We start from the raw sequence: 9,723 nt of genomic DNA, 5'->3' as shown, positions 1-9,723 counted from the left end.
ATGCTGGCTTCAGGTATAGAAGAAAGTGACTCAGAAATATATATATACATATATATATGTGTGTGTGTGTGTGTGTGTGTGTGTGTGTGTATCTATTCTTTTTCAAATTCTTTCCCCATTTAGGTTGTTACATAATATTGAGGAGAGTTCCCTGTGCTATATAGTAGGTCCTTGTTGGTTATCTATTTTAAAATAGCAGTATGTATGTGTCCATCCCAACTCCCTAACTATCCCTTTGCCCCTCACCCTTTCCCTGGTAACCATAAGTTTGTTCTCTTAAGTCTGTGAGTCTGTTAGGAGAAATACAATTTTTCAAATGAACTGCATATGATAAAGACTAGTGTAGTGAAATTCCCAGAAGTCCCCTTTAAAAAATTCTACCCACCTCTATATAAACCTATCTTCCTCAAGAAGCAGTATTAATGATAATCTGTTGCTATTAATAATATTCTGTAGCAACATCATTTTGTCATTACTCATTGCAATTTAGTGACATTATGCTTTATTCATACCTCCTTGAATTGAAATGACCTGTTTTTTGCCTTTGAAAAATGTCTATCTTTTAAGCTGTTGGAGAATAAACTGTCCCTTTCCCTGTACTCTCATATCAAAACTTTATTGCTGTTCAACACCTATCTCATTTAGCCTTACTTAATTTGTATTTGTCTCTCCTTCTAGAGTCTCTAAAGATCCTTGAGAAACGTAACTCTACTAATGCTCAGAAACTACCCTGCCAGGATCACATCTGTCTGGCACATGGTAAATGCATGTGAAATGTATACTGAAATGATATGGGATTCATTCTGGACTACGAACCTAAAGATCATTCACAAATCCCTCTCCTTGAAATAACTGCATTATTTTTAAAATAACTAATTAATGGGTTTATTGATAGCCTACTTTAATCTATCATAACTTCAGATAGCTTGTAGAACTTTTACAGTTTTTTATAATACCGTATTTTGTCAACAAAAGTCAAGACTGAAGATCAATATCAAGAGCCCAGCTAGGTGGGCCATAGAACCTTACACAGCCATAGAAGTTGGGCTACAAGTTTGGTTCTGAGCTTCCTGGCAGCCAAAGAACAAAGGAAAATATGTTCACTTACATGGATCTCATTATCCAGAAGGAAAAAAAAATGCCGTTAATTGAGGAAAGCAAAATTTTCCTAGCACTTAGTTCTGAAACAAAAGGTCTCATATAATATTTCTCATAGGGGATATTAAATAGGCAAACAAGGACTCTTATTTGAAATTCTGATGCATAATTTGTTCTTAGACTGCTAATGAAAAGTCATGTGGCAAGAGGCAGAGCCAAAGAGGTCAAAGTAGTGAAGTTAATTTATCTGCTCTTTAATAACAAAGATTATTAGCACATATCTAATAAGTAAAACTCATGTAACACCTAACACAAAATCCTAGAAGTTTAAAAATTTTGGTGTTGTTATTGGTTTTGTTTGTCATAACAAAGGAGACATTTAGGCTTCTGCTTTGTGGAAATTTTGAACAGGGAATTAGAGATCATTGACTCAATATTTCTGAGGTTTAGTCTGAGGTTTAAGACGTAAAACATTGAAAAAGCATACTGAACAAATCTACATTTAATCAGTAGCCATTTTGTTGTTTTCAGTTGCTAAGTTGTGTCCAACTCTTTGTGACCCCATTGACTCCAGCTCACCAGGCTTCCCTGTCCTTCACTGTCTCCCGGAGTTTGCTCAGACTCGTGTCCATTGAATCGGTGATGCTTTCTAACCATCTCATCCTCTGCTGCTCCGTTTTCCTCCCGCCTTCAATACTTCCCATCATCAGAGTCTTTTACTGTTAAAACAGAAATAAATTTAAATGATTTCCCTTCAAAAAATCTAGTAAGAAGAATTCAAGATTTTCAAAATCAAGGGTTTGATTAAGTTTTCTTCCCCCGCCCCTACATCAAGGTAGCAATTCTATACAATCAGGATTCAATGTAGCAAATTAGCACACAACTAAAGAAGGCAGAGGCCAACAAGAAGAGAGAGAGACTTAAAAGATTAATCAACCTCTGTGGAAACTTCCAAAGGGGCTATTTGGGTCTCACTGTCAGAAGTAGATCAGCTTTTGGATATTAACTAAATCCCCAGTTATTATACAGACTGCCTACGCAAGCCAAGATCAATTGTGCTTTAAATTTCATTTTAAACATTTAGAAAAGAAAAAAATAAGCTGTATAGTCAGAACATTAACTCATAGCACAATTTTATAAATGTGTTTTTCTTGCAGTTTGCCAACTTTTACAAATCTTTGCATGTTTATTGTTAAGTATAAGATGCCATCATTCTCTCGAAAATGATTCAACATGAAAATTGATAGAGCTGTTTGACTAATTTTGTTTTCTGCCAGTTATCTCCAAAATTGTCTCTTAACCCAAGGGAAAAAAATACAGACTTATTTACAGTTCTATGGAACATAAGAATGTGAGATGTGGAATGCTTACCCCCAAAATAGTTTATTAATAAAAATAACCAGAGTTTTGTGTAACTTCTTATTATTGAGTTTAGGTATAGAGTTCTATGCTCAGGAAAAACAGTGGCAGTGAGAAGGTGAACAAACTGCTAAACAAAATATATCAAAAAACACATTTAAATGTGAACAGAATTTGAAACCAAGCTGAATTGATGCTTCTGGCGAGGTCACTATATGGCAAAACTATAATTCTTCTTTTAATAATTAAGCTGACTCAAGAGTACTCATGGCTAGAAGCCCTAACCCAGTGACAAACATTTAGAAATAAAGAAGAAAGATATAAATGTATCCACTGCATCTTGAAGTATCAACTGCAATTCCAGTTAGGATACAATTCCATAAACAAGCCATTGAACAGAAAAACATGACCATTACAAATGGCCAGGGACATAACCTAATATTTACACATGGAATATTCTCCCACTCTAGTACTCTTGCCTGGAAAATTCCATGGATGGAGAAGCCTGGTGGGTAGGCTACAGTCCGTGGGGTCGCAACGAGTCGGACACAACTGAGCGACTTCACTTTCTTTCTTTCTATAGTTCATTTTGGAGAAGGAAATGGCAACCCACTCCACTGTTCTTGCCTGGAGAATCCCATGGACGGAGGGCCTGGTGGGCTATAGTCTATGAGGTTGCAAAGAGTCGGACACGACTAAGCAACTAACACACACACACACACATTCTTATGAAAGGTAGCATTGAAGAAGCAATCTGGGAAGCTAAATGTAACTGAAGAAAAATAACTAAAGACCCCTAAACTAAGTTTTCCTTGTCAACTTTCGATTTTGTCTTATTCTACCTAACAATGATGCATTAGAGATACAGAGAACAAACTAGCAGTTAGCAGTAGGAAGAGGGGATGTATAGAAGTGTGAGATTAAGATATACAAATCACTATATCCAAGCAGCAAGGATATATTGTATGCTGCTGCTGCTGCTGCTAAGTCGCTTCAGTCGTGTCTGACTCTGTGCGACCGCATAGACAGCAGCCCACCAGGCTCCCCCGTCCCTGGGATTCTCCAGGCAAGAACACTGGAGTGGGTTGCCATTCCCTTCTCCAATGCGTGAAAGTGAAAAGTGAAAAGTGAAAGTGAAGTCATTATATAGCACAAGAAAATAGAGACATTGTTTTGTAATGGCTTTAAATGGAGTCTAAGCTATAAAAATATTGAATCACTATTGTACACATGAAACTAATATGAATTCATTTATAATCAACTATACTTCAATATAAATAAATAAATAACAATGATGCATCAACCATCCAAAGAAACTTTATATAATTTGAACTCCAAAAAGCTAATCTTTTGCCAATCATTATTGACTATTTGTCAGAGAAGGCAACGGCACCCTACTCCAGTACTCTTGCCTGGAAAATCCCATGGACGGAGGAGCCTGGTAGACTGCAGTCCATGGGGTCGCTAAGAGTTGGACATGACTGAGCAACTTCACTTTCACTTTTCACTTTCGTGCATCGGAGAAGGAAATGGCAACCCACTCCAGTGTTCTTGCCTGGAGAATCCCAGAGACCGGGGAGCCTGATGGGCTGCTGTCTATGGGGTCGCACAGAGTCGGACACGACTGAAGCGACTTAGCAACAACAGCAGCATTGACTATTTGTGAGGCTAAAGATATGGGAATAAATTCATTTTTCAAAAATAGTCCAAATAGCACAAAAATTCTTTTGAAGTTAGGATCAATGTTTTCTAGAGCAATCAGACTTTTGCAAAGCAGCCTGAACTTTCTGCACGTGTAGACAGAGGCAGAGATACCAAGAGTTGTTTGCCACTCGGAAACTTCTGACTAAGGGAAGAGCATCATGGGAGCATTTCTGGTTTGATTCAGATATAATCCACCCCTGAATGAGATTATAGTTCTGAGGAGGTGCCATGTTACCAGCAGATCCATATTCAAAAATCTTCCCACCCTTGCTTCACTTGGAAGAGACACAGTTCAATGTTAAATGAAACTTTCCTCCAAGGCCACTGGATGTTTGCATTTCTCTGTCTGGAAATCCGAACTTGAAGTAGACTACCATGAGTAGATATTTCCAGTTGTAGTGTACAGACATTATTGAGGCAACTAGTTGGTATGATCAAACTGAAGTCTTCATGCGTAGTCTGTGCCCATAGGTACATGAGCACCTTCAAGTTTAGAAAAGAGAGTTGGAAGTCAGTGCCTTCAAGGCCTTAAACTGTGCAAGGGAAGATATCGAGACTGAGTCAAAACAGGGCAAAACCTGAAGCCGGGCTGGAGCCCTGTGCTTGTTCAGTCAGATACTATGAATATAAAGGAAATGAGAAGGGTGTATGTAATAAAACTGCTGATTGAGAAAGAAATGAGTAAGACTGCACAGTGAGCAGATAGTGATGTTACCGGGAAAGAAATAAGGCAATTCTTTCGAGGCAAGAAATGAAGGGAAATACATCAGACAATATAGTGGGGAAATAAATGGAACTCTTGGTTGGTGCTTCTTACGGTACATCAAAATCACTTGAGGGGCTTGATAAAATACAGATTTCTAGACCCCACACCCAAAGAAACTATTTTAGTAGGCCTGAGATGACACCCAGGTATTTGAATTTCTAGCAAGATCCCAAAGTACACTGATTCTGCTGGTCCAGGAATGACACATTTTAAGTAGTAAGGCTGTAGATGCTGACACATGATGGTCTGAACTACCGCTCTGTTATTTCCTAATTGTGCACTTTGGGAAAATTACCCAGACCTTCTGAATCTTAGTTTCCTCATCCTTAAAGATGATGATATATACTCTGGAAGAGTATTGTGAGAATTAAATGAAGCAATATATTTCAAGCACCTCAGACCTAGTAGAAACTTTACAAATATTTCCATTGTTATTCCTTCTGAGGACAGAGGAAGGGGAAATGGAATCAGGATCCAGGAGTAGCTCCAGGAAAAAGATAGGGGACTATGTGCCCAGAACCTAGAGCAGTGTTTCTCAATCCAAGGTGAGCATCAGAATCCACTGGGGTATCATTTAGATGTGGACAATTCTGGGCCTCATCCTTGAGTCAAAGACTGGGTGGATATCAGGAGAACTGGCATGGATGCTGGGGGATTCTGAGGCCAGTCAGAATGGAGACCACGTACACATAGAAATGTGAGTCTGAGATTTCCAAGGCAGAGAACTGGACAGCAGAGACCAAGCAGATGACACATGGGACTGGGAAGACAAGGTTGTCAACTTAAGGGCAGCAATGAATCCCAGGGACAGGGGAGCCTGGTGGGCTGCCATCTATGGGGTCACATGGAGTTGGACATGACTGAAGCGACTTAGCAGCAGGATTGAGTTAGAAGAAACCAGAGAAAGCAGCTTGCAGAGAAGAAAGGAGTGGTAAAAGAATCAGTTTAAGTATGTGCCAAGGTTACCAGAATTTGCCTTGAACTTAAAAAAAGACAAAGTAACAGATGATATATAACACCTAAATATATAGGTGGTTAAAACCCCTCACTCTGGAGAAAGGTCTGGTTCTGTTCAGTTCAGTCACTCAGTTGTGTCCGACTCTTCGACCCCATGAATTGCAGCACGTCAGGCCTCCCTGTCCATCACCAACTTCCAGAGTTCACTCAAACTCACGTCCATCGAGTCAGTGATGCCATCCAACCATCTCATCCTCTGTCATCCCCTTCTCCTCCTGCCCCCAATCCCTCCCAGCATCAGAGTCTTTTCCAATGAGTCAACTCTTCGCATGAGGTGGCCAAAGTACTGGAGTTTCAGCTTTAGCATCATTCCTTTCAAAGAACACCCAGGACCAATCTCCTTTAGAATGGACTGGTTGGATCTCCTTGCAGTCCAAGGGACTCTCAAGAGTCTTCTCCAACACCACAGTTCAAAAGCATCAATTCTTTGGTGCTCAGCTTTCTTCACAGTCCAACTCTCACATCCATACATGACCACTGGGAAAACCATAGCCTTGACTAGACGGACCTTTGTTGGCAAAGTAATGTCTCTGCTTTTGAATATGCTATCTAGGTTGGTCATGACTTTCCTTCCAAGGAGTAAGCGTCTTTTAATTTCATGGCTGCAATCACCCTCTGCAGTGATTTTGGAGCTCAAAAAAATAAAGTCTGACACTGTTTCCCCATCTATTTGCCATGAAGTGATAGGACCAGATGCCATGATCTTAGTTTTGTAAATGTTGAGCTTTAGGCCAACTTTTTCACTCTCCTCTTTCACTTTCATCAAGAGGCTTTTTAGTTCCTCTTCACTTTCTGCCATAAGGGTGGTGTCATCTGCATATCTGAGGTTATTGATATTTCTCCCGGCCATCTTGATTCCAGCTTGCGCTTATTCCAGCCCGGCGTTTCTCATGATGTACTCTGCATGTAGTCAAATGGAATATGTTGATTTTTCAAAGTGAACATGGTAGAGCAAAGTATAAAGGAAAGGGGAAAATTCCAGAAGCCCTGCATCCTCAAACGGGAGTCCCCAATTCGGTCTACTCTCCTCAGATCAATTCCAGTGCTGAAAAGTGGAAAACTATCTACCGACCAATAGGAACTATGATGGGTTAGTTTTCTATTCTCCGATGCCTTGCTCATTCCGTTCCTTTCATATGCCCTGGGGCACCGCTAAAGTGTTTCTCAGAATGGTAGGCTTAGAAAAAAACTGCAGGTGATGTGGTTTCAATGATAAATATGAAAAATGACATGTCCTATTAACTCATTCTTGACTATACCCAGAGCACATGAGTATATTTTATACTTCAAGAAAGTTCCCTCATTGGAAATCCTTATTTCAATCTCCTGGGAGCACAAGCAGGAAACACTGCCCTGTGGCAAAGTCTGCCACACCCTCTGCTTGCCCCACAGCCAAGATCTGGAACTGAAAGCTGCACTGTCTAAATGCAAAGTTGTTCAGACTCCAAAACACTTCTTGTTTGAAAGAAAACTTCTCTTGGCTTTCAGAGTCACCACCTGCAAAAAGGGAGGGATAAGAACATCACCTGTTTGTCAATTGCCTTTCGTCACTGGAGAGATTAATAAGCAGATATACATTTAATAACATGAACACACCTGCACAGGATTCTCCACCCCCTCGTAGAGAGATACACACACATACAACAGATACGCACATTCACAATAAGAACTGGGAAGAGAGAAATCCTTAGTGTTAAAGAAAAAAATGACATAAAGTTCTTGAGAAAGAAAATAAAAGTACAAGAAGTGAAGATGAAAACAGCCTGCTGGCTGGGTGTAGGTCCATAATGCATTTGGCTTGTATTCCAGCAGGCTAATACTCCCCTCCCTTGAAACTCCAGCTTGTAAATATATTTATAGCCACTCAGACATAATACACCAGATACTAAAAAAATCCACTTAGTCATTGTTCCTGGTGAACCAGTTTTGCAAGAGTTAACCTAATCTCTTGCATAAAGCTGAAAAGAGTTTGCCAACAGCTTTAGCAAGGAAGAGTCATGCTCCTTGCCTAAAAGTTGGCTGATCTCAATCAGGCTGCAACAGAAACTAAGCTATTTTTTATTTACGGAATGAACTGTTTCTGCTCTGGTTGGAAATGGAAGCACTATGGGTGTTCTGGCGAGAACCTGTGTTAATTGATGCTTCTCTCTGTTATGCAATCCTAGTGAGTGCCCTGAGAATTGGCTTCTTGTTCCTCTGCTTCACCCTTTCCTGGGGCCCAAGCACAACAGTCTGCTAAATTGAGCATTTCTAAATCAGTTGTATCAGCTAGGCTTATCAATTATCAGATTGATCAAAAAATTTTAAAGCAATTAATCTAAATTTTGCTTCCTGAGGTGGCAAACTACCTGAGGGCAGGAATAATGGCAGCTCCAGAATTTCTAAGAGGAGAGAAATGGACAGAGATGTTACTGGAAAAGGAACAGTTGGAGGCCGTACCCCAGGGACTTGACTAGAAACAAGTTGTACAATAAGCACATTTACCCTTATAATATATGCTATACATCAATAAAAAATAAGTTTTTCTGAAGATAATTTTGGTAAGATTGAGAAAAATCCCAGTTGCCCATATTATGTATTAAGTAAGAATGCCAAGGCTGGTGAGTGGAACGTGTTCCAGGAAATAGAAGTTGGGGATGCAGGAAGGGGCTGAGGAGAACCCATCAAATTATCCCGTGGTGCTGGGCAGGAAGTGGAACTGATTCACCCTGATACCCCAGCTCTTAGCATGGTAATTGGCACAAGCACCAGTTTGGTACATGTTTGTTGATGCAAAGCAGCACTGAGCATTAAGAAGAGGAAGGAATGATTAGCAAAGATAGAGGAGGGAAGGGAAAGAACAGAAGGAAGAAGGTTTAGAGAAAGAGGTCAAAAAGGAAAAGGAAAGGGAAAGGAAAAGAGGAGCAGGAGGAGAAAAGGGAGAGGGAAGAGAGAAAGAAAAGACCATGACACATTTGGATGAGATTATCCAAGATATCATGGGCCTCTTCAGAGTTCAAGTGTATTTTTCCCCTCTTGGCCAACTATATTATAGTTGTCAGAGCTCACCATGACCACAGTTCTTGTTCTATGATGCTGGACTTTTTCATCTGAGATGCTTTCTAGAAGCAATTTCATACAGCTTACTTTGACATCTTAATGGAGATTCTGCCACAGGGCTCCTGCTCAGTGCCACCGTCTCTTTAGGCACAAAGGAAACCTTCTTTTCACTGACTTTAGCACAGAAAACATCCTCCTGGGTGTCTTCCCCTAACAAGTTCTTCTTGTACTTCCAAATGCTTGTTTGGCTGTTGGGAGGATATGAGCCCAGTTTTAATCACTCCAGCTCTCTTACCTGACTCAGAGATCCCAACCAGAAACTAATGCTTGACAGCTCTGTCATTTCCAGTCCAGAGAAGAAAAATGTCCCAAGTCCCAGATTATGAAGTAACAAGATGAGCAGTATAGAACAGACCAGAGAGAGAGAAAGAGAGAGAGAGAGACCAGAGCGAGGAGCCAGGGCCACCCTGAAGGCTGTGACCCTGTACCCTTCTGGTATAAGGCTCCTTTGTTTCAGTTAGTGTTGCCTTCTGGGCAAAATGGGCCAATAAAAGGCAAACCATCTGTGATACACTTCTCTCAGATGTCCACAAAATCCCCATAGTTATTACCTTCTGGGAAGCTCAAAATAACAAGCTCAACAATTGTCATTGTTCCCAATTCTTGTTCCAGACATTTGCAAATATAAGAACATGGTATTTAGTTTTTAAACTTCATCTACTATTGTGGAATAATAATAT

The 9,723-nt window shown here is 40.2% G+C and overlaps 1 long non-coding RNA gene across 1 annotated transcript; it reads right to left on the bottom strand.

Moving 5' to 3' along the window:
* Positions 1–2,346: 2,346 nt before the first annotated feature.
* On the bottom strand, positions 2,347–9,223 carry LOC147367027 (uncharacterized). The gene is made up of 2 exons (XR_015169726.1): positions 8,993–9,223; positions 2,347–7,441 (listed from the first exon to the last, which is right to left on the bottom strand). It is a non-coding gene; the product is annotated as an uncharacterized LOC147367027 (long non-coding RNA).
* Between the last annotated feature and the right edge of the window lie 500 nt (positions 9,224–9,723).

This window comes from Bos grunniens, chromosome 8 (assembly GCF_055505025.1).
Source record: "Bos grunniens cultivar Pamir isolate PY7600 chromosome 8, Bosgru_T2T1.0, whole genome shotgun sequence".
Taxonomy (NCBI): Eukaryota; Metazoa; Chordata; class Mammalia; order Artiodactyla; family Bovidae; genus Bos; species Bos grunniens.
The sequence above is the reverse complement of the archived record's forward strand: the minus strand, read 5'-3'. Positions and strand labels throughout refer to the sequence as shown.